The sequence below is a fragment of the Macaca nemestrina genome, chromosome 5, assembly GCF_043159975.1.
Source record: "Macaca nemestrina isolate mMacNem1 chromosome 5, mMacNem.hap1, whole genome shotgun sequence".
Lineage (NCBI taxonomy): Eukaryota > Metazoa > Chordata > Mammalia > Primates > Cercopithecidae > Macaca > Macaca nemestrina.
In genome coordinates, this window is record NC_092129.1 from 132,236,714 (window position 1) to 132,259,694 (window position 22,981).

At 36.5% G+C, this 22,981-nt stretch overlaps 1 long non-coding RNA gene across 1 annotated transcript in view; it reads right to left on the reverse strand.

The window, feature by feature from the left end:
- The window catches only part of LOC105490884 (uncharacterized), a 150,826-nt gene that overhangs the window by 16,036 nt on the left and 111,809 nt on the right, over positions 1 to 22,981 (reverse strand). Inside the window, exon 2 of the long non-coding RNA XR_011623122.1 lies at positions 2,945 to 3,054. This is a non-coding gene — a long non-coding RNA (uncharacterized lncRNA). The remainder of the gene's footprint in view (positions 1 to 2,944; positions 3,055 to 22,981) is intronic.

The window sequence follows — 22,981 nt, forward strand, 5'->3', positions numbered from 1 at the left end:
GATTTACTGGCAATTCAAATATGGGAATAGTCTTGCCATTAGCGATTTTCACAAAAATGATAACTCTTCAATCATTTCAAATCAAATAATGTCTAATTTTTCCTGGATTTCCATTCTTGGAAATTTTAGGTTATTAAATTTCAGGATATTGAGGTTGCAAAACTTTTTTATATTTATATGTAATATGGAATTAGGATCTGGGTACAGATATTTATAAAATGATTTTTTAAGCTAGTCTCTTATTTATGATTTGTAACAGATGTTGGAGCTACCACTGCCAGTAGCACCCTTTAATTATTGTGACAACCCCAAACATCCCTGCCCATTTTTAATACTACCCATAGATAGCTGTAATGACTTCTCTAATAATCAGTGTTCTAGATATTCATAGTTACTAAAATCATAAATCACAATGTAATCTAAAACTCTATATAACGATGTCATTCACAAGGCCAAATGGGAATTCAGGATAGGAATATTGCTTGGATAGTTTACAAATATGTAATTCATACTCACAGAATCTACTTTTTAAATTATGTTCATATACATATGTGCTTTCCCTACAAGATTTTTTTTCCCACTCTAAAGTAAAAGAATCAAGTGAGAAGTACAAAATATTTGAGGTCATAACCGCCATTTCAAAGAAAAATATTATTTTAAAAGTAGAGTGTCATTTTTCCTTTCACATGTTCTAATATTTGAGTTAGAGTCTAGCGTATGCTTGAATTCAAGCATGCAATTCCAAGAATGGCTTTTATTTTGGAATTGGGTTGTGCAGATAGCCGTTACTGCATGTGTGGTATGCCAGTCTGATCAATAGCCTGATGAGGCATGTGTGGCCTGCACTGCCCAGCCCTACCATTTTCAACCTAATTAGCAGCTGCTCAAAGATGGGAAACAGGTGCAGATCCAGGGCCAGACCAGGGAAGTCTGCCTGTAATTAACAAGGAAAAAAGGGTCAGATATTGGGAAGAATATCAAATCGGTCCACTGGGGTTAGCATGCTGGCCTCAAAGGCATAGTCACCTGAGATCTTAAGCATGCTAATGTAAATTATGCAAGCTTTCAAACAACGTGGCTGCATAATCAGTTGGCAGAGTGGAAAATGATTTTTTTTTTTGCAATAGAGTAGAGAAAAAGGGCATCTACAAAACTAATTTTTTATCATCATGTTGTGGATTTTGGTAAAAGGACTATATAGAAGTTTTAGCAACAGTTTCTGTGAGGCAGTCATGAGCTGCTTAGAAGTTGTTAATCAATTACAGTTCTTCAAGAAATAGGTAATGTTTGGAGGAAAATTCAGTGATCAGGTTGTTTAGAGAATTATGCACTTACAGATATTTGCAAGTAGACTTATTAGACCCATGTGGTTATGCATAATATATTGGCTTTAGCCATTGGGAACTTTTTAAATTACTCAATACAGTATAGTCTGTTTAAGACTAACAAGAACTTGCTAAGCTTGGAGAAGGTGAAAAACCCAAATTCCTGAGCAAGGAATGAAGGACAAAGTTGTGTGCCAGATTCAGATTCTGGCTTTAATAGTCAAGTTTTTGGTACAAAGTCATTCTTTCTATTCCAATTAATAGACCTTAAAATTTACCCTAGCTTTGCGAAAACTTTATACACTGTCCTTTCTAATATTTAGCATTTAGGCTCCCAGTAAACTATCACCGACTTGGTGCCAAATTTCTCATGGTACCAAGGAGTTTTATATTTTCAGTTGAGCAATTGCCGGCAGTATCATTTAACTTAGTGACATTAATTTTATGGTAGAAACAACCCTTAAACATCAGATGCTTACAAAAACAAAAGTTTATGTTTCACTCACAGTGCATGTCTTTTGGGTTGGCCATGGGCTTCATATTGATTTCATTACAGGCCTTAACTCAAAAGAGCAGTTCTGCTTGGGGACATTACTCATTTTGTGACAGGGGAAACAACATGGCAAGATTTGGGGGTGGTCTTCATCTCTTCCACCCATATACCACTTGATGTGCCATGGCATCAAGAAGACAGAATGTATAATCTTTCTTTGAGGGGAGCAGTGAATACTTCGAACAAAAATAAAATCAACTACAAAGATGTAGACAGGATCTAGATACATTTTTAGACAGCCAATGCTTGCTGTGGTGAGAATACAGATACTACTTTGTCTAAATGAGTGTGTTTTATTATCAGAATTAAATAAAATACTAGCTGCTATTTTTTTCAGATACATACTATGTGCTAGATACTTAATATATATTTTTTCATCCTCATAGCAACACTGAAGCCTTGGGATTATCATCTCCATTCTATGTAAATCATGGCACAGGGATTTTGATTTGCTCAAACCTCCACAGCTAAGTAAGTGACAACACCGGGGTTACAACCCAGCTCTGTCACTGAACACACTCTTCTAATACACTTACTGCCTTTGAAGATGTGGCAGGTCTGACAGGTATCTTAACTCATGGGATTTTAACAAAATCTGTTCCATGAGAGGATGTGCGGGCTGCCTGGAGAGTGTCAGTCGGTACCTCTGGGGCTAGATGAAGGTGCTTGAGTACAGAGCACAGGACACACTATTTCAGGATTGCGTCAAGATGACTAACGTCTTTCTAGGGTCCCTTTACTGCCATACATTTATGTCAGGATTCTTAATAATGCCACTGATTAGTGGCCTTTTTTACTGATTTTTTTTGTTTATATGTGTATGTTTAGGATGTTTAGGAGCACCTCTGGCCTTTACTCATTGGATGCCATTGAAATCCCTCCCCCAATTGTGAAAATCCAAACTGTCTCTAGACAATGCCAAATATCCTTGGGGGTATGTGTACATGTACAAAAACAGACCCAGATAAGAGCCACTGCTTTATATCCAAATGGCACAAATTAACCCTCCTGGTATGTGTTGTACAATAATCATCAATTCTTTAAACAACATGAATTGATTACTTACTATATGTTGGACACTTCACTGGCTTGTCTGCGGAAGGGGTGGTATGAAGATAAGTAAGGCCAGTTAGGTATTCACTGAGTGCAGTTCATAATTCTGAATCCATAAAGAAGCTTTGAAACAAAAGGGAGAGAGAGAAAGATTGGAGAGTCTAAGATTTTTGTGTGGGCAAGAAAATATTGAGGGGTGATGTAATTAATATATCTAAATACAATAAAGAATTTTGAGGAATATTTGATACTAAATAAAAAGAAGGCAGTTTACCATTTATTTCTGTCTCTGCCCTGGACCAACTCTGACCACCTTTATCCAGAGACATGTCAAAGCCTCAAATGGCTTCATATAAATTCCATGTCTGAAGAATTTAGGTATCAATGATGCTAAATCTAGAAGGAATACTAGCCCCCTCTAACTCTGAGACTGAGATCTGCCAGAAAAGATATCAAGGCACACCAAAAAGGTCTCTTTTTATGCTTAGGAAGATGATGAGCAAGAGAAGAGAGAAGAGAGGGAGAAAAGGGAATAATGCTAGAAAAGAGAAAAGAGGGACCTGAAGCAAGAATCAATGTGATAAAACAGGAAAATTAGCAAATTTGGCATCACAAATAATGAGTTCAAACCACAAGAACCCAGGTCAATTGTACATGAAATATTACATCATCTCTAGAATGGAAGGAATAATCATTGCCATCAGTGTAGGTTATAAGAATTAATTGATATGCTACATTTACTCTTAAGGCGTATTTTAACAGTTTTAAATGAGCATGCACATTTAATGTACTTTTTAAAGGTTTCCCAATTCTGCCATATATTTTTAACATGGAAGGCCAGAGGGAAAGTAGGCTTTCTGCTTTGAAGATTCCAGTTTACTTAAATTTTACATACATGTTTGAAGGTTAGGTTAGGGAGACTTGGGATAGGTGAGGAGGAGGTGAAGTGGGTTCCTATTAGAGGAGCTTACATTGGTTAAAAAATGGAATGAATGAGCAACAAAGAAGAGATATTTTGAAACAATCATAGATTTAAAAAAATAATAAAAAAGAAAAGCCATTATGCAAAATTAGAGCCATTTAGCTTTAGGGGGGAAATGTTGATTCCTGGTTGAAACAAAAAACAAAAACAAATCAGAGAGAAGGGAGAGATTTCTGTTCGAGTCCCTCCAATTCTGTTTATAGGCTCTGTAGGGTTGGTTAGAGCATTTATTCTCACTGTACACCTTTTTATTGTTAAATTCCATTAGAATTTTAATGTCTATTAACATTATAAATGACTTGGTAGGACTTGGATCACTTACCTAATTTTTCATCATTAGCTTAGGATGTTAATTACACTTTAAATAGGAATGATCTGAGACTTTCTTGTTTTACTTAGAGAACAAGGCACATGGAATATTAAGTACTATACTTGATTATATTACTTTTCATGTAGGAACAGCTTATTGAATATTGGTTGATCCTGAAGTACAGTACTTGGAGTCCAGTATACAGTTAAGACTGCTCTTCTGAGTTTAAATTTCCTTTTGTGGTGACTAGCTTTGTTTAAGTACAAAGTATTATTTTTAACTGCATGATATTCAAATGTAATAATTGTGTGATCAAGGAAATAATTTATTTCATCTCTGTTTAACAGATGAAAAAACGGAAGTCTAGGCAGTACAGTATTTTTGGGTCACACATTAAGTAAATGTAAGTTGGGACTCTCATTTCTAGGTAATCTTGAAGTATTCAGCCCCAACTACTTTCTTACCCTTATGTCCAACACACAGTAAGCTAAAGCATCTCTTTTACAGGACTGAAATGGTCGTATAGGTGCCCTATATCACATTGCATATTTATAATACTGCAGGAAAATGGCTATATCTTATAAATTAGAAGTAAATAGAGTAGCATCATTAAAAATTTCAGTTAAGTTCAACAGCTGCCCTCAATCCTTCTTTTAAAATTCAGAGACTCAAAATAGACAGGCTAAGATTTATAAAAATAGATTTGTCTGTCACTTCTAATTTTTCATTTTGCAAACAAGTTGTGCTTCAATGAAAATTTGCAGATAGATTGAGCATCTGGCAATAGGAAGATTGTCATGATTTCCATGTTTGTAGTCAGACTACAAAAGATAATTGGTAAAGATAATCTTTCGTTTGAATAGCCTAAATGATTTTACCTCCCTAACCCTGATGACAGATGGTGGGTATCATTATTATCAACTCAGTTTTATGAGAAGAAGGAAACTGAAGAACCAAAATGTTGACTCACTCATTGCTGAAGCAATGTCTCATTCTGGAATGAGTTCCAGTCTAGGGTTGCAAGCCTGGCTTTTCTACTAACTGGCTTTGTGATCCTGAACACATCTCCGAATATTTGGAGCTTTGTTTACTTAGCTGTAATAGAACAGAGTAGAGTAGATCCTCCCTCCTCAAAGTATGGTCCTATGGATCAGCAGTATTGGCACCACCTGGAAGCTTATCAGAACTATAGACTCTCAAGTCTCACCCCAGACCCACAGAATCAGAACATCCATTTGAAAAAGATCCTAGGTAATTCCTATGAACACTGCAGTTTGGGAAGTCCTAGATTTGGGGATCTTAAGGATTCCTTCCAGTTATAACATTCCATCAACTTGAGCACAGCAACTGTCCTACAAGCCCTCCTAGTGTGTCTGGCATGGAGTACATTATGGAATATATAAATAAATAGGAAGTTATTCTCACCTATTCTAATTTCAAAGACAAGTTATCTTGGCCAATAGGACCTTGAAGTCTTGGAAAACCTTTCTGTAAGTTATTTACCAGGGTTAAGTCATTTCCCTCACATAGAAGCATGAGAGTCCTGCATTCTCATATCCATTTCCTCATTTTAAGGAATACTGTCTTATTTTTACATGGAAAAATAGTTGCTCCAACCCTCTTTCTGTGGTTGCTGATTCTGTGGCACAAACACCAAATAAATCTGTTCATTTCCTTGAAGCTGCTTGCCTTCCCCTTTCGCAGCCCACCCATTCAGGCATCACATTACTGCCAGGCCATTTGCACCATCTGCTCATTAAGTGTCAGTTGATGGGAGGACGGAGGACACCTGGTGACCGTGAAGTCAGGCCAGTACACCGAGGGAAATCTGCAAAGTGGTAGAAAACATAAAATAAAACAGACCTTGGGAATCCAGAGGGTTGAGTTTCAGAGAAAGGCAGAATGAGTGAAGCAGGTCAAGCTTCTGAGGCCCAGAGCAGCCTTTTAATTTCCTGACCTTGTGCTCTGTGAGCACTGCCCTGTGAAGGGAGAGAGATTCCTTAGGAAGCAGGGGCACATACATTTTCTGCTGACCAGCTCTTCCTGAAAAGCAAATGGTACATGGTGAACCTGCTATGAGTACCTGTTGGAGTGAAGATTGTTGAATTTCTGAAAGGACACTTTTGTTTCCAAGTTGCTAGCTAGGCTATTGCTTCTAATTCCACAAAGCATCCATAGTCAACTGTTTATTATTTTTGAAAGCAGATTCAGACAGAAAGACCTAGCTATGTCCTGCAGAAATATGGCCAGAGGGCTTCTTTCTGGAAAATTGGGCCTCAGAGAACCACATGAAAAGCCCGAGGACAATGTTAGGACAGACAACTGTAGCCACACTCTGAGGAGCCTCAACAGTCAGACGTCTGCTCAGCTCTGAGTTACTTAAAACCAACTGTCACACGTTTAGGTCATGGCTTCAATTCTTAACAAGAGACAATGACTGCGTTCTGTTCTCAGCTTACGATGTTAAAATTGATTAAAAGCATTAGTAGTGGTGGGCATGAGAATATTTTGGTCTTTGAACCTTAACAGAATCGTATCACTTCAGACTCCATTGTTAATAGTTAATGAGACATATTTTAGCAGGAAATATGTGGTAATTAAGAGAATAGACTCTGGGCTAGAATTCTGACTTCATAACTTGTGTGACTGTGTGCAAATTACCTAATATTTTTCTGCCTCAGTTTTCTTATCCATAAAATGGATAATAATAGTAATCTACATCATAGGTTGTAAAGACTGAATGCATTAGTCATGTACAGTATAAAGAAATAGAGCCCGGCACATAGTTAACTGCTATAGAAGGGTTTGCTATCATTATTGAAGTGAGGTTGCTTTGAAATGTATTTTCTCTCATTTTCACCCATGGAGGGTTAGATAAGCTAATTAAAGAAACTATTATGATCAGCATTCCGTTGGATTCCAGGACCAAAGGAGAGATGATAAACCTCTTCCATCTCTCCGTTTCCTGCCAAGTCTCCTTTCCCATTATCTTATTATCTGACTCCTAGCTTCTGTCAGAGAAAATAAGAAAAAAGAAATCTATGTAATGATCTTTCCCTGTAGTGGCTTCGTTGTCAGCATCTGCTCTATCGCTAGTAGGTATTGATGTATTGAAGGTTCCCTCAAGCTTGTTCAAACAGGGAATTAACTCTAATTCTCAGCAATGCCAGAGGGCTTGGTTTGGGCCAAGGTACCTTGCTGCCCTTAAAACTAAGTCCAGGTTCTGGCAATGGATTAAGCAAAGGGTTTCAGACTGAAATGCCCATAGGTGCCAGACAGGTTACCTGAATGAATGAAGCCAGCTAGAGTAAAAAGCACATCAGTCTTTCTTATTCGTCGCTCCAGATAAAGATATGGCTACAGAAATACATTGTTCCCCTCATAGGCAAATAATTGTGCCAATGCAGTCATTAATGGCTATTCACACCAAATCTCAGTTTGAGAGAAAATAAACAGGACTGGGGCCTATGGAGAACTGGCACCCACATAACCGAGGTGGCTGTTTTTCAACTGTGACCATTTCCTGCCATGTGAGCCCAATAGTGCCAGATTTTCTGATTTTTAAAGAGAAGCTCCAAATCTAAGTATTGGGGGGAAGAAAGTGAAAACTCCAGAGTTTTAACCATCAGCTGAAAATCTCAGCTGGCAGACCATGGAGGACAAATGAATCATGTTTACCAGTTGAATTTGACCTGCAAGCTTCAATTTTGGGTTAAATTTCATGCACTTAGATTCATCTCTGTCTGTCAGTAAGTTATTAGGAACCCTGGATGTAGGAGAGGCAAGGTTCTGCAAAGAGAGAGAGCATGAGAGCACAAAGTTATATATATATATGTGTGTGTGTGTGTGTGTGTGTGTATATATATATATATATGTTTGAGACAGAGGTTTTGCTCTGTCACCCAGGCTGGAGTGCAGTGGCACGATCACAACTCACTGGAGCCTCAATTCCTGGGCTCAGGTGATCCTCTCACCTCAGTCTCTCGAATACTGGGACTGGGACTACAGGTGCTCACCACCACACCCGACTGATTTTTTGTGTTTTCAGTAGAGACAGGGTTTTGTCGTGTTGCACAGGCTTGCTGGAACTCCTCAGCTCAAGCAATCAGTCCACCTCAGAGCTTTTTACATCTTGTTCAGGAGATAGGAGTGGCTCATATGAATACTCTTACACCTTTTATCCCTTTAACTTGTTATTTTGAAATAATTAGACCTAAAGAAAAGTTGCAAAAGTAATAAAAATGCTTCTTACCTACCATTCACCCAGATTCTCTAAATATGGTTAATAATTTACCACATTTGCTTTCTCATCCTCTTCGTCTTGTTTTTTCTATCTCTCTCTATATATGTATATACATATGCCTCTTTCTCTTTATATACATATATTTATACGTTAAAATATATTTCTCTGAAACACTTGAATATTCAGTATCATTTTGTTTCCAAATAGTTTAGTGTATTTCCTAAAGACAAAAATATCCTCTTACGTAGCACAGTGCAAATCAGGAAATTAATCATAATATAATATTATCTCTATTATGTTTATTCAAATCTCACATTCCAATTTCTTCATAGAAAAAGATAAAATTTCAGAGGTGTGATGCAACAGAATGTCATCCACTGCATTTTGTGGCCATGCCCTGTGTTCTCTTATTTTTAATTTTTTGATGACTGGAAAAAGTTCCTCTTTGTCTTTCATAACAAAAGGCAAGTCTATTTTGTCTTTTATAACATTAATATTTCAGAATACAGGCAATTCCTCAGTATTTTAGAAGAGAACAGACCGTCTTTCGATTTGGGTTTGTTTAATATTTGCCAATGGTTAAATTTAGATTGTGCACACTAGGCGTGAATCTCGGCAGGAATACCAAGAAGTGACGTTGTATCCTCAGTATGAGGAAGACTCAGTGGGAATATTGGAGGAAGACTATTAGTTTGAGTTGGGAAGAGAGGCATTTACGGTACAAGCACTTGCCCTCAAAACCAGCATTTTGCTATTTTTGTTCTTTTAGCCTTGTTATTAAAAGATCCTGTCCACGTTCTTCCCGTCTGTATAAAAGTTTATCCCCTCGCTCCTCTTCTCGCACAACCATATTTGTTTTAATGAAGAAATTCTCAGACTCTGGATCCATTTGGCATTGGAATCACATGCAGGCCTGTGAGGTTTGCTGGATTGGTAGCTGAAATGTCTCTCACTTGTGAAGCACCAACAGGCATTTGCGGTCCTTTCACGTGCCTTAGCTCAATTGTCTTCTCGCCTTACAGAAGCAGCAGGAGGTCATCTATGGCTTAATCATGTAATGCAGGTTTCCTATTTTAAAGATAAATATAACTGAGATCTGGTGAAGCAAAGTGAGATGCTAATATTGCAGATATATATATATAATGGCATCTCACTCACAGGCTAGAATTTGAGATTATTTTTTCTTTCTTCCTTGTCCTAATCTTCAGGAAGAATTTGAGATTCTTGACCCTTCATCTAGTGCACTTTCTCCCATACAGATTTTCAGAGCTGTATAAATTCAGGTCCAATTGATGAAGTAGTTGCAGGCACTTCTGAATTATTAATAATGATTATATGATAATATTAGCCAAATGATATACTGCTTATCATATACAAGGGATTGTTCTAAGTGCCAACACATATTAATGCACATAACATTTAATTCAATATTTAAAATGGAATCAACATTTACAATTTTTCCCATGTGGTAATTGTAAAATTTAGATTTTGTTAATTAATGGAAAATGGAATTGTTTGTAGCACTTTAGCACTCTTCGGTTTTATTTGTTTAGAATGCTCTGGATAAATCATTTCCTCATATAACTTTCTGCTTTAAGCTCCTTCCTTGTACATTAGGGGAGTATTTTTCAGGCTACATCTTACTGCTTTTGGTTCAAGGCTGAATGTGACTTTTTCTTGCAGTGTTTATATTTGCACTGAAATGGTGTGGACTCATATGATTAGGTAAAGTTTGTTGCTGGAGGCAATATTATGCAATTGCTTAAAATCTTACTCAGTTCAGATGGTTAATAGTCTTCAGTGGCATTTAACTCCTGTTTTGTGTTCATTTGTATTCAAGTACTTGAAGACAGGAGTTTAGCTAGCTTCCTGGGGTGACTTTCTGCGTGATATTATTGTTTAAGCTACGTAAACATTGGGGGAAAAAGAGAAAAAGAAAAAGGAGAAAAAAAGGATGGAGACATTGTCATTTGTTACCCATTAAATGTTTAGGAAGTCTTTTTCCTAAACATGAACCAGAGATACAATTAACCTGAAAGGCATTGTTTTTTGCATAAATCCAATGTGGAGTCTCCCTGTGAGGGTTTGACATTGAGCGTGGTTGGCTACAGTGGCTCACTGTTCTAGTTCAGGTCCTGATGATTTTTCTTAAAATCCCAGCAGTATGCCTTACACTTAGTTAATGCTCTAAATATAATAGAATGAATGGATTGGACTTAAGAGAGAACTGAAATACAGGAGAGTTTGAGGCAGGGGTTGTTATAGGGGAGGGATATGTGTCATACTGGGAAATGCCAAGGTGAGCTCTGCTAAAGATTTAAAAAGTTATAAGTATTTATAGTTAGGAAGAAACAGAGGAGAGTGAAGAACCAAACTATTAATAGAAGTGCCCACTCTGAAAATGATAATTTATTGTTGCTATCCCCACCTCTCCTTCCCATTTCATGAGTGGTAGGAATGATTAGTCAATCATGGAAGTTTTTCCAAATGAATTGGAATACCCATTTAGAATTCGTTTTCCTATTTCTCCTAAAATTCTTCTCAAGAAATCATTTTGTGCAGCCACTACTAACTAAATAGAATTAGTATAGGACTTGAAATCCATTTATAATTATAGTACAAAGCTAAAGATATTGTGAAATTAAAGACATGTCACCTCTGAAGTAAGACAGTAAGGGACAGGTATACGTGCTGAAGCAGGCCTGTGAAGTGCAGTCGAATACCAGAGAAAAGAGGGGATCCCAGTAGGGGAAAAATGGATCTTACAAACTCAACTGGATTGGCATGGATGGATGAATGAATGAATAAATAATGAGAGGTACATCTGAATTAGTCAGAATGTTTGTATTCCCCTCATGGCATTTCCTTCATTTTTAAACAACCTTGGGCAAGCCCCATATGTCAGATATTTACTAGCAGAGCAAAGATTAGAAGTGTGGCAATATCCTGATAATTCAGGCAAAACCTCCACTTCTGTTTAGGGTACGGAAAATACCACTGGGAAATAGAATTATAAATAAAAATGAGTTTGAAAAAATAATAGCATGCCATTATCATCTTTATGAATTTATATGATAACTTTTACTTAGGAAAGTAAATGGAATTCCATCAATGTTTGTAAACTATTACTGAAAGTACAATACAACACATGTTAGAATTAAAATACATTTGTTAGAAAACTTGAACTCTTGTTTCTGAGTTATTGGGATATAATACTCCTTGTCAGTAATAGTTTGATTAAACCATTTTAATAAAAAGGAGTACATTTTTTAGATTTTATATTGAAGAAGAAAATATGTAACAAAGAATGCCTTCATTTTGTATTTTCACAAAGTTATTTGGAGTTATGTTCACATAGGTTTTTCTTTTCTTCATTTAACTTTTATTTCGATTTCAGGCATACATGTGTAGGTTTTTTATATAGGTAAACTTGTGTCATGGAGGTTTGTTGTACAGATTATTTCATCACCTGGGCCTTAAGCCTAGTACCCAATAGTTTTCCTGATCTTCTCTCTCCTCCCACACTCCACCCTCTCATACACCCAGTGTATGTTGTTTCCCTCTGTGTATCCATGTGTTCTCATCATTTAACTCCTACTTGTAAGTGAGAACATGAGGTATTTGGTTTTCAGTTCCTGTGTTAGTTTGGTAAGGATAATGGCCTCCAGCTACCTCTGTGTTTCTGCAAAACATGCGATCTCACTCTGTTTTTATGGTTGCATAGTATTCCATGGTGTACATGTACCACATTTTCTTTATCCAGTTTTCCATTAATAGGCATTTAGGTTGATTTCATGTCTTTGCTATTGTGAATACTGCTGCAGTGAACATATGTGTGCATGGGTCTTTATGTTAGAATGATTTATATTCCTTTGGGAATATATCCAGTAATGGAATCGCTGGGCCAAGTGGTATTTCTGTCTCTAGGTCTTTGAGGAATCACCACACTGTCTTCCACAATGGTTGAACTAATTTATCCTCCACCAGCAGTGTGTAAGCATTCCTTTTTCCCTGCAACCTCACCAGCATCTGGTTTTTTTTTTTTTTTTTTTTTTTTTTTTTTTCACTTTTTGATAATAGTCATTCTGACTGGTGTGAGATAGTGTCTCATTGTGGTTTTGATTTGCAGTTCTCCAGTGATCTATGATGTTAAGCTTTCTGCATATGATTGTTGGCTGCACATATGTCTTCTTTTGAAAAATGTCTGTTCATGTCCTTTACTTACTTTTTAATTTGTTTTTTTTTTTTTTTAGTAAATTTTTTTAAGTTCCTTATGCTGGATATTAGACCTTTGTCAGATGTACAGTTTGCAAAAATTTTCTTCCATTTTGTAGGTTCTATTTTGTAGCGTCTGTTCACTCTGTGGATAGTTTCTTTTGCTGTAAAGAAGCTCTTTGGTTTAATTAAATCACATTTGTCAATTTTGTTTGCATAGTTTTAACTATCTTGGTGAACTTCATTTTGAGGAACTCACAATTTTACTTTTCTGCTCCTTACTTTAGCTCATAGGCACATCCTCACTTTCTTTTGAACTTTTTACTATAAATTAAACAGAAATTCTATTACACATATTTTAGTTGTCAAAAATTAAAAATACGTAAAATTCTACCACCTAAAGTCACCTTGTTAACATTTTGGTGATATTTTACACTTCTATAAAACACAGAAGAGAATATTTATATGTACTCGTTTATAAAATGACTTTTTTTTCACACAATATGTTGTGATATTCTTTCTATATCAATAAATTTATTTTTTCATAAAACATATAGATACATAATTTTTCAGTACTGTTCTACTGCATGATTTTAACATAAGTTATTTAACCCATTCTTATTTTGGGTATCGCATTTGTTTCCAAATTTTGAAATAATATAAAGAAATATGGTAAGATCCTTCAAGCAAATCTTTGATTTATCTTTAATAATTTATTTGGAATTAACCTTGGAAATGCTATTGCAGGGACAAATAATGTGCTCATTATTAACACTTCAGCTGTAGCTTGCTGAGTTGCCTTCCAGAAAGGTTATAGCTGTTTGCATTCTAAACAGCTGTGTGTGGAAGACCAAGAAGTCCTATCGTCACTTGGTATTATCCTTTTTTTCTTCCTTTATTTTTCATCATTGCCAATTTAATAAATGTGCTGTTGTATCTCATTTTAATTTGATATTTTAAATTTTACTAATGAGTTTCAACATATGTTTATTGACCATTTGTATTCCTTGAGATATTCATCGCATATGCAGATTTTCCCCAGTTTTTCCTATTAGTATGTCTATTTCTCAGTGATTCAAAAAATTCTGTGTTTTTAACATATGAGTTCACTTGGCTGTGTGAATTTTAAAATTTTAGTAGATTTAAAATCTTCTATATTAGGATGTTGAATGAGAATGAAAATCCACAGTAATTACTACTTTCCTAAATTGTTCTTAATTTAATGACCGCTAGCAAAAATACAACATTGAACGTGTAAGGAATTGGTCTGACTCGCCCTCTTGATAGTCTGTCTTTACTGTTAATGAACTAACCTGTGTACCTGAGCAGAGAATGAAACTTAGTCCATCCAAGACTAAAATTGAAAGCTGAATCAAATCTATATCTTTTAGCTAACAAGGCCATTTTTCTTCATTATCTAAATATTTTAGACTAAAGTACGTTTGTCTCATGGCCTCCTTTATTTTCATTTGCTGATTTTTTTTTTTCAATTCTGCATTGCCTAATAATGCTAGCATAGACACAGCCAGAGTATTGATGATCTGAGGAGTTCACCTTCAGATGAAACAAATATCAGAGATCAAAGCGATTTTGCCTTACGGGGCTCACATCCAGGGTCAAGTGCAGGATCTTGGTAGGCCTTCCTGAAGGATGGTCTGGAGAGGAGGTGGGAGTGGCAGCGTCTTCACCAGCTCTGCAGTGAAGTGCTGTCTGAGTCTGACCCCCATGCTTAAGAATCATCACACTACATCGTGATTCTGCACCAAGCTCAAATCTCAGAGCTTCATCTTTGATTCAGTTGGTACAGCGGGATGGATATTCATATCTTTATAGACATGTCGCCTTCCCACCCCTAATTTTTTTTCCTCATGGTGTTTGGTGTTAGGGTGAAGGGCGAAGGCCACATTTGAACATAAGTCAGGTTTTTTTATTTTATGTGGGGGAAAGCCGGGGGCGTTTGCAGAACTTAAAACAGAAATCAAACCTTTAAAGGTCGACTGTATGTGTCCTGCCACTCATATTCTCTTCTGGCTTCTAACTTTCCTTAGGCTGAAAATATATCTAGAGCCGCTGGTTCCTTTGTTCTTTGGAAAGTTCATTTTTTATTCCTTTAAAAATACTGTTTTTTGTTTTTGTTTTGTTTTGTTTTTAAGAAAAGGGCAACAAACAAAGTTTTCGCTGATCATGTTTCAGAGGCTTGTTGCTCACAACTCTGCAGAACAAAACAGGGCCTGCCGTTATTTCTGTGAGTGTCACTCTGCACCCTAACTCAAGAGGGTCCTCCGTGAGCAGGAGTTCCTAGGCCGAGTTGTTTGCCGACTACGAAATTAGGAAGAATTGGGTCAGAATTGGTGGCCACCTAATTTTAAAATGAAGCTAAATGAGAAAATATATCTGGAAGGAATGCTAATTTAATATTTTTAAATATTTCCTTTTATGAACCTAGCTCCAAAGTTTGGCATGACATTTGCCTCTACTCTGGTACCTTTTGGTGGCTATAGCCATATAAGTATTATAGATTAGAAGTTATAATTTATTAAAACAATTGGTTGAGTGCCAGGAATGCTGGTTAGAAATCTCTGCCACATTCAAAAGGCAGCATTAAAAATCAGAATAAATGAATTATTAACTTGCTTTTTATTCTACAGCATGTACATAGACTTATATTTGTCACAGTGGTTTCATTTCAATATGTAAATGGTAGAGATGTTCCAGGCTACTCTGGGAAAAAAATACTGTAACAAGGTATTTTCTGCATTAAATGGATTTTATGCTTTTATTTTAGATAACAAATTTTGATTAATTGAGCATTTTTGCTCTATTCAATTCTTAAGAAAAACACATAGTTCTTACCCATGGACATTAATCAGTTGGTTCTCATTTGTCTAAAAGATTTCCATTTCTCTCTCTTCCTCTCTATCCCTATTCTCCCCTCTCTCTCTTTTCTTTTTTTTTTTTTCTCAAGAGACAACTTCGCACTCTGTTGCCCAGACTGGAGTGCAGTGGTACAGTTTTAGCTCACTGCAGCCATAAGCTCCTGAGCTGAAACAATCCTCTCATCTCAGTCTCCTGAGTAGCTGGGACTACAGGTATGTACCACCACACCTGGCTAGTTTTCAATTTTTTTTTTTTTAATGGAGATGGGGTCTTGCTATGTTGCCTAGGATGATGTTGAACTCCTGGCCTCAAGCTATTCTCCCACCTCAGCCTCCCAAAGTGCTGGCATTATAGGTGGGAGCCATCAGGCCTGGTTATCCCCCATTCTTAACCCTGGTCATCATTCAAGTCTCCACCTTTTTCATTAGTTCAATTTATTGTGGCTGTATGTTGGAAAGACAATATGAAACAAACAGATAAGCCCCTTATCATCCTTGAGCGTACAATCTATAGAACTCTTTCTTGATTCTTGCTACAACTGCTAACACCCCAATTGGAAATAATTGTTTTAACTTTTATATATTTCTTAGACACATTGAAACTTAAATGTTGGCTGGGTGCAGTGGCTCACACCTGTAATCCCAGCACTTTGAAAGGCTGAGGCATGTAGATCACGAGGCCAGAAGATCAAGACCATCCTGGCCATCATGGTGAAACCTGGTCTCTACTAAAAATACAAAAATTAGCCAGGTGTAGTGGTTCACACCTGTAATCCCAGTTACTCAGAGAGGCTGAGGCAGGAGAATCGCTTGAACCTGTGAGCCGAGATCGCACCACTGCACTCCAGCCTGGTGACAGAGTGAGATTCCGCCTTAAAAAAAAAAAAAAAAAAAAAAGTAAATGTTTATGATAGTTATTTATCTACTTTACTAGAATGTGAGTGTTTTTTAAATCAATAGGATCCCTTTTTGCACCTACGTTCTGAACCAGTTGAGATAAAACAATGAGGTGAAAGGGATATAAAGTGACATAATTATTTTTGATTAAGTGATACTACGGGCAAGTAGGGTGCCTAACAGAATTCCAGAATTGGACAGTTATTTATCCAGTAAAAAGCACCCTGGAATAGGCAAACACTACCATGGGCCAACACTGCTAGGGATGGGGCAACATGGCAATGAACATCTAGCAAGCCCTGAAACTTATAAGGGAGAGGGACTGGGTCCCAAGATAAAGGGACAAGAAAGGGAATGGGCTATATGACCAGTCTGTCTTTTCAAGCTGGCCATGAGTGAATAAGAAGTGTTGAGTTAGGCCAAATGTGCAACTCACTTCCTATCTGGAGAAGGATGAAATGTTCTCATCCCCAAAAATTTCATTTATTTCCCTCCCGGGGGTTCCCTTTTGAATTTTTTTTTTTTAATCCTTCAAGGTAGTTAAAACACACTGAACATTTGCTAAATATTTATTAAATACATTTATTCAGAAATAAATTCATTTCAGGCATTTAATTGAAAATGAAGAAATGAACAATCATTCTTGGGCTGAGTCCATTTTGTTATTTAGAACCTCATAAATAACATATACCATTTTGTACACATTTTCATTATATTTACAATGTCAAGATAAAACCTTCAGTTATTAGATTCAGCCATATCCAGACTTCTGTATTCACTGAAGCAAAAACATAAATACATCCTCCAATGGTTCTCAGTGAATAGAATGATAAATGTTTCAAGTCCCTGTAGGCTAAATGACTTGAGGAAGGTCTTTAAAAGCCCTCAGAGTGACTCGAGGAGCTTTTCAGAAATCTGGAAGCTTGTTATGACATCATGGACTGAAATCTGAGGTGTGGTAGAAAAAAGGAACTATATGAAGAGAAAGTTAGGAGGTAGGGAAACACTGGCAACTTAGCTTGAGAAAGCCCGACACTCTTTCTGTCGTACATCTTAAATATTCTTAATTAACCTATGTCTGCATCCACCAAGCACGTGATGTCAGTCTTTGCTGATAATAGAACAAACATCTGCAGCAAGGAAGCAGCCCTTCATTTAATCGGGGATACAGTCTGATTTTCCTAACAGCAAAGTTTGCCTTAGGGTTTACCATTAATTAATTGTGTCTAAATATTAACTGACATCCATTCTCGGGTGTGAGCAAAACTCCCCTCCAGGGAACGTCCTCTGTGGAAAACTTAACATTTCCATTATGAAAGCCAAGAGGACAAAATGCTTTTAGTAATGTGGCTGTTGAGTGCAAAAGAGGGGGCAAACCTCTCCTATAAATCAGGGAAGAAGAGATACTAAGAGAAATGGCTCCAGGGAAAGCGATAAGTTGGGGAGCTGATTCATGCCAGATTTCAAAGAAATTGAATCAAAGAAAGAAGGAGAAATGGCAGGTTTGCTGAAGAGTCTTCTTGATTTAGAACTGTAGAGTCCAAGTAGTGCAAATTGTGACGGACAAGAAAACTCTTATGAGAACTTCACCTTGGTGATGCTTTTCTTTCATAGGAAAAAGTCTGTCTGCAAGAATAACTAACAGCTGATGGTCCTGGACCATAGAGAAAACTTATGTTGTCTGTTTTTCTTTTATTTCTAGTGAACTGACTTTGGTTGTGAGATCAAATTACACAGTAATGGAAACAGTTTGCCTTACGTTCAGCAGTGAAATAACACGTTTGATTTCATGCTACAATTTCTTATTCCTTACAAGGAGTGATTTTTGTCCTGGGGAAATAATTCAAGAAGGATCTTTTTCTCCTTTTGGTCAACTCTGTGAAAACCGAGAACATCTGTATCAATATAACTTAATCATTTGTTCTGAAAAATTCTTAGCAAGGAAGATAAGACCACACACAATAAACAGCTTCACTGTTTGCCTCAGGAAATTCTTGTACATCAGTTTATCCAGGCAAACATGCTTAACTGGGCAAATGTCTATCTATACAGAACAATAGGTTGCTCACCTGAACTGGTAACATATCTATCATGGCAACAATGATCTCTTCATGACAGACTTCAAGACCTTTGCCTCCTTGTGTCACCAATACAAAAAACTGTTACATCCTAACTTTGCCCAGTCCTAATTAATGGCCTCTTGAGAGACCCATCTTAAATTACTTGGGCCCAAACTCCCAAATTTTACAAGGACCTTTCAATTTCTTTCCTCTTTTGGGACACTATCAGGACTCTATTCAGGTAGTGTTCTCTTGAGCCACAGTAAGATTAATTAACTCCATTTTTTTTTTTTTTTGAGCAACAAGATTGTCTTTCTGGAAAAGAGAAAGTTCAAGTAACTGAGATGCTAGCGTGCAGGTTAGAGCATCCACACAGATATTAAACACTTTTGGGATGTTGGCCAGATTTTAGATTTTAGTATAGGAGAAATTAGGCATTTGAGTTGTGAGTTAAATCGGACAGTAGGATGACTAGCATGAGGAGAAAAAGGAGGTACTATAGCTGAATAACAAAAGTCTCCAGAGAGCATATTTTGAAACATTAGGAGAAAACTAACGGTCTGGGCATAGGACTGAAAACCAGTAACCAATCTTCTCTCTTGACTTTAAGGTCCGTGTAATGTGAGAGAATGGGGTTTCCCTCAGGTTTCCATGGAGGCACCAGGTTTGGGTTACAAAACAAAAGTGGACACGATGTGGTAAGTATTTATCTTACTCTATCTTCCATGAGGAGTTCAGATGGCATAGGAGAAAGGTTGAAGAATAATCAAATATTGGATTCCTATTTAAGAAGCGGGGAACACGATAGGAACAGAGAGTGAGGAACAGCATAAGGTTTGTCAATAATAATTCAGTAACTAGAACTTCGTAGGACTCGAAATTCTTCTGTTTCTGAAACCTTAATGTCGACTCCCAATTCTCTGACCACATGTCGTTTATTTCCAGCTGCCTCAGTTTTTTAGTTTCATCATACTTGTATTTTGTTTTATTTTTTATTTCAATAGGTTTTTGGGGAACAGGTGGTATTCGGTTACGTGAATAAGTTCTTCGTGGTGATTTCTGAGATTTTGGTGCACCCATCATGCAAGCAGTGTACACTGTACCCAATGTGTAGCCTTTTATTCCTCAACCCTCTCCCACCCTTTTTCCTGAGTTCCCAAAGTCCATTGTATTCTTCTTATGCCTTTGCATCCTCACAGCTTAGCTCACACTTATCAGTGAGAAAATACGATGTTAGGTTTTCCATTCCTGAGTTACTTCACTTAGAATAAAGGTCTCCAATTATGAGGTTGATGTCTCAGCTTTTCTTTTTGTTTTATTAGCTCTCTACAGTCTTGTATTATTATTATAATTATTTACCTGGGATCTACTGCTTTTAACATTCTCTCCATTTTTTTTAAACTTCCTTTCTTTATTATCTTTTCATGTTAGCAAAATCCAGTCCTAGATGGATTCTACTTATTGCCTTTCCAGCTTCTCCATCTGGGCTCCAATTTTTCTGAGTACTGCTACATAATAATCACCACACATACATTCATGTTCTTCAACATCAACTGGGCCCTTGACACAGTCTGAGAAATTTTCTATAGGTTCTTGCAAGCACTGCCTCACCAATTGTCCACAGCCAAATTTTGAAATCTTCTCTGCTTTTTAAAAGCTACTTACCCTTCTATCTTCTTCTCACTGTCAATATTACTGAAAACAAAATAAAGCAAAATAAAACAACACGTTGGAGGCAATCAAGTTGGAAATTTCTTAATTTTACTATAAACACTTCCAGTAGTTTATAGTTACTTGATTCTGTCTTTTCTTCTTGTTCTGAAATTGTGAAAAATAGTTGTTTTGAGACTGATTTCCTCACCTGTGTTCTAGCTTCAGTCCAGTCTCACCTTCTCAGATGTTTGGCCCATCTATACCCTCATTCCTGTATCTCCACTCTCTTCTTTTGAATCAGTCTTTAAATATGCTCAATTGTTTTCAATGTTAAAAAGAAAACAAAGAATCCTTTCTTGACCTTTGCTCTTAGATAGCTTGTGCTCACTTTTCCTCCCTTCTGTTAATAGCTATGTTCCTGAGCTATACTTGCTCTCTTAGGTTTCCAGTCTTCCACTCCCTCCTCAGTTTCTACTGTTTAAATATTGCCTCTGAAATGCTACGGAAGTGGATCTAGTAAAGGCCACTGATGACCTTTTTTTTTACCTGCATTATTTATTTTTATTGAACAAGGAAAGCCTCAGTATTTATTGAAAAGTAAAGATGGACATTCTAGGCAAGGGAATGTGCCATAAATAAGCTAGGTCAGCATGGAGTTTAAGGGTGTTCTGGATAGTGAGAAGATTTGTTTTGACCAGGGCACAAGTCTTCTATAGAATAATAGGGAGACAGGAAATAAAAAAAAGAAAGTATGTTGGCTAGATTGTTGGAAAAGTCCTTAAATGAATGCTATCATTTATAAATAAAATCTAAATGAAATTTAGATTTCATTGCATAGTGGTCAAGGCCCAATGAAACTTTGAAAAGAAAGTGATACATGATAGATGTTTGTTATCATTCATCTGTCAATGTGACTCGGCTTAACCTATGCTTGTGGTATCAGTAACAGCATCAAAGTCATGGCAGTTAGGTAAGCAGCATGAAAAATATTTCTGTTTTGTGCTGGACGCTAGCTAGAAATTCCAGCGGAAATCCCAGAAGGTTTATAAAGATTCAGGACTACCCTTGGAAAAAGGACAGTGTAGACATGGCAGATTCGAGATTCATTTCCGCAAAGGTGAATGTTGAAGTTTTCATCATGCTCTCTGTTGGGATGAGCAAATAACCTCTAGACAGACCCTTCCTTTCAATTTACTTTTTTTTTTTTTAAGTACTCAGAGAATTCCTTGTAGTATATTTGTACAAAGTTGCATTTTATCTTACATTTAAAACTGTTGTCATTCATAGTTGATACTGTTTTGTTACACTGATAGGTCCTTTTGTGACTGGTGGGTAAGACCCATTTTTCCTTTTGACAGTTGGCTTGCAATTTTTTTTTCTGTATCTGCTGAATTGCTTTCTTGCTCTTGCAAATACATTCAACATCACAGTTCTTCTACATGACAGACAGAGAAGGCCTTGGCAGATTCCAACCTCAGGAAGAAATTATGTCTTTCTCTATAGTACTATCAAGAGATTCATGTATATATGCCAGGAGACACCTTTGGATTCATAGTGCACTTATATTAAATGAGGGGCATAAGATGTGATATTTTTTGATGTTATTTCACTCTAATAGATCATTAGATACTTAATTGATTCTTAGAGAGTTTAAAATTGAATTCTTTTTATATTTCATGTTATTCCACAGACATATTTCAAAGTAAAGTATAAGGGTCGGTAATTTAGATTTGATGATTACTTGCAAAGTTTGGGATATATAAGCAGACAATAGTAAGTTTAAAATATTCACGACCAAATATCAAGTTTCTGATTATGTAGATAGGAAAGTAGATAAAAATTATAGAATTATTGAAAAATTATATGAAGTTTTCAATAGTTTGTAAACTATTTTTGTTGCCTGTTACTCAAAGGTATTGATTCTCCTTTGATACTGCATGCCATTTTCATTTAAAATGCATCATGATTACTTTACAGAATGCCAGATTTGCCACTGTTGTTTCTTTCTCAGAATATTGTATTTCTTAAAATCTCTTTCAATATTCATTCTGAAACACTTGTTTAAATTTACTCACTTTAATAAGCATACACTACATACACATTTGCACAAATATACTATAATATACATGCTATTACATTCAGCATCTTATTAGGTTTAGATTCTGAATATTAGTTACTGAAAGACCCTTGAAAGTATTAGTTACTTCAGTAATATTAGTTACTGAAAGCCCCTAGACCAGGGCTAGGTCTTTCTCACTATCCTCCCCACTCACTCACATCACGCACAATAACTTGTACATAGTAGTTATATACAATAGATGTATCGAGGTGTTCTGTTCCAATGGAGCTCTGGTGCTTCTATTGACTTCCTCATCTCTATTATCTAGTGATGACCTTTTTTATGTGTATATATCTTTGCTTGCTAAATTTCATACCTAGACTTTGGATAATCAATGCTGCCACTGTATAATCTTTATCATATTACTTCAATACCTGGGGGAAAAAGACAGCTAAATGATCTCATCTTTCTTTGCTTCCAGAGAAATCCTGATAATACTCTTCGCTTTAAGTCCAAGAAGTTTTCGCATTGGGATGAGAAGCAGAAGATCAATAACTCTTAGTTATAGAGTAGCCATAAGATATGCATTGGCTGAAGAATACTTTGGTTTTTGAGTGGAATGAAGAATTGCTCTAGCTATGCCATCATGATATCTGCCCATATTGTCATGATTTCTCAGACTATATCTTTTTTTTTTTTTTTAACTGTTGTGACTAGCCATATCAGGGCAGAGTTCATTTTTTCCTGAGATGCAA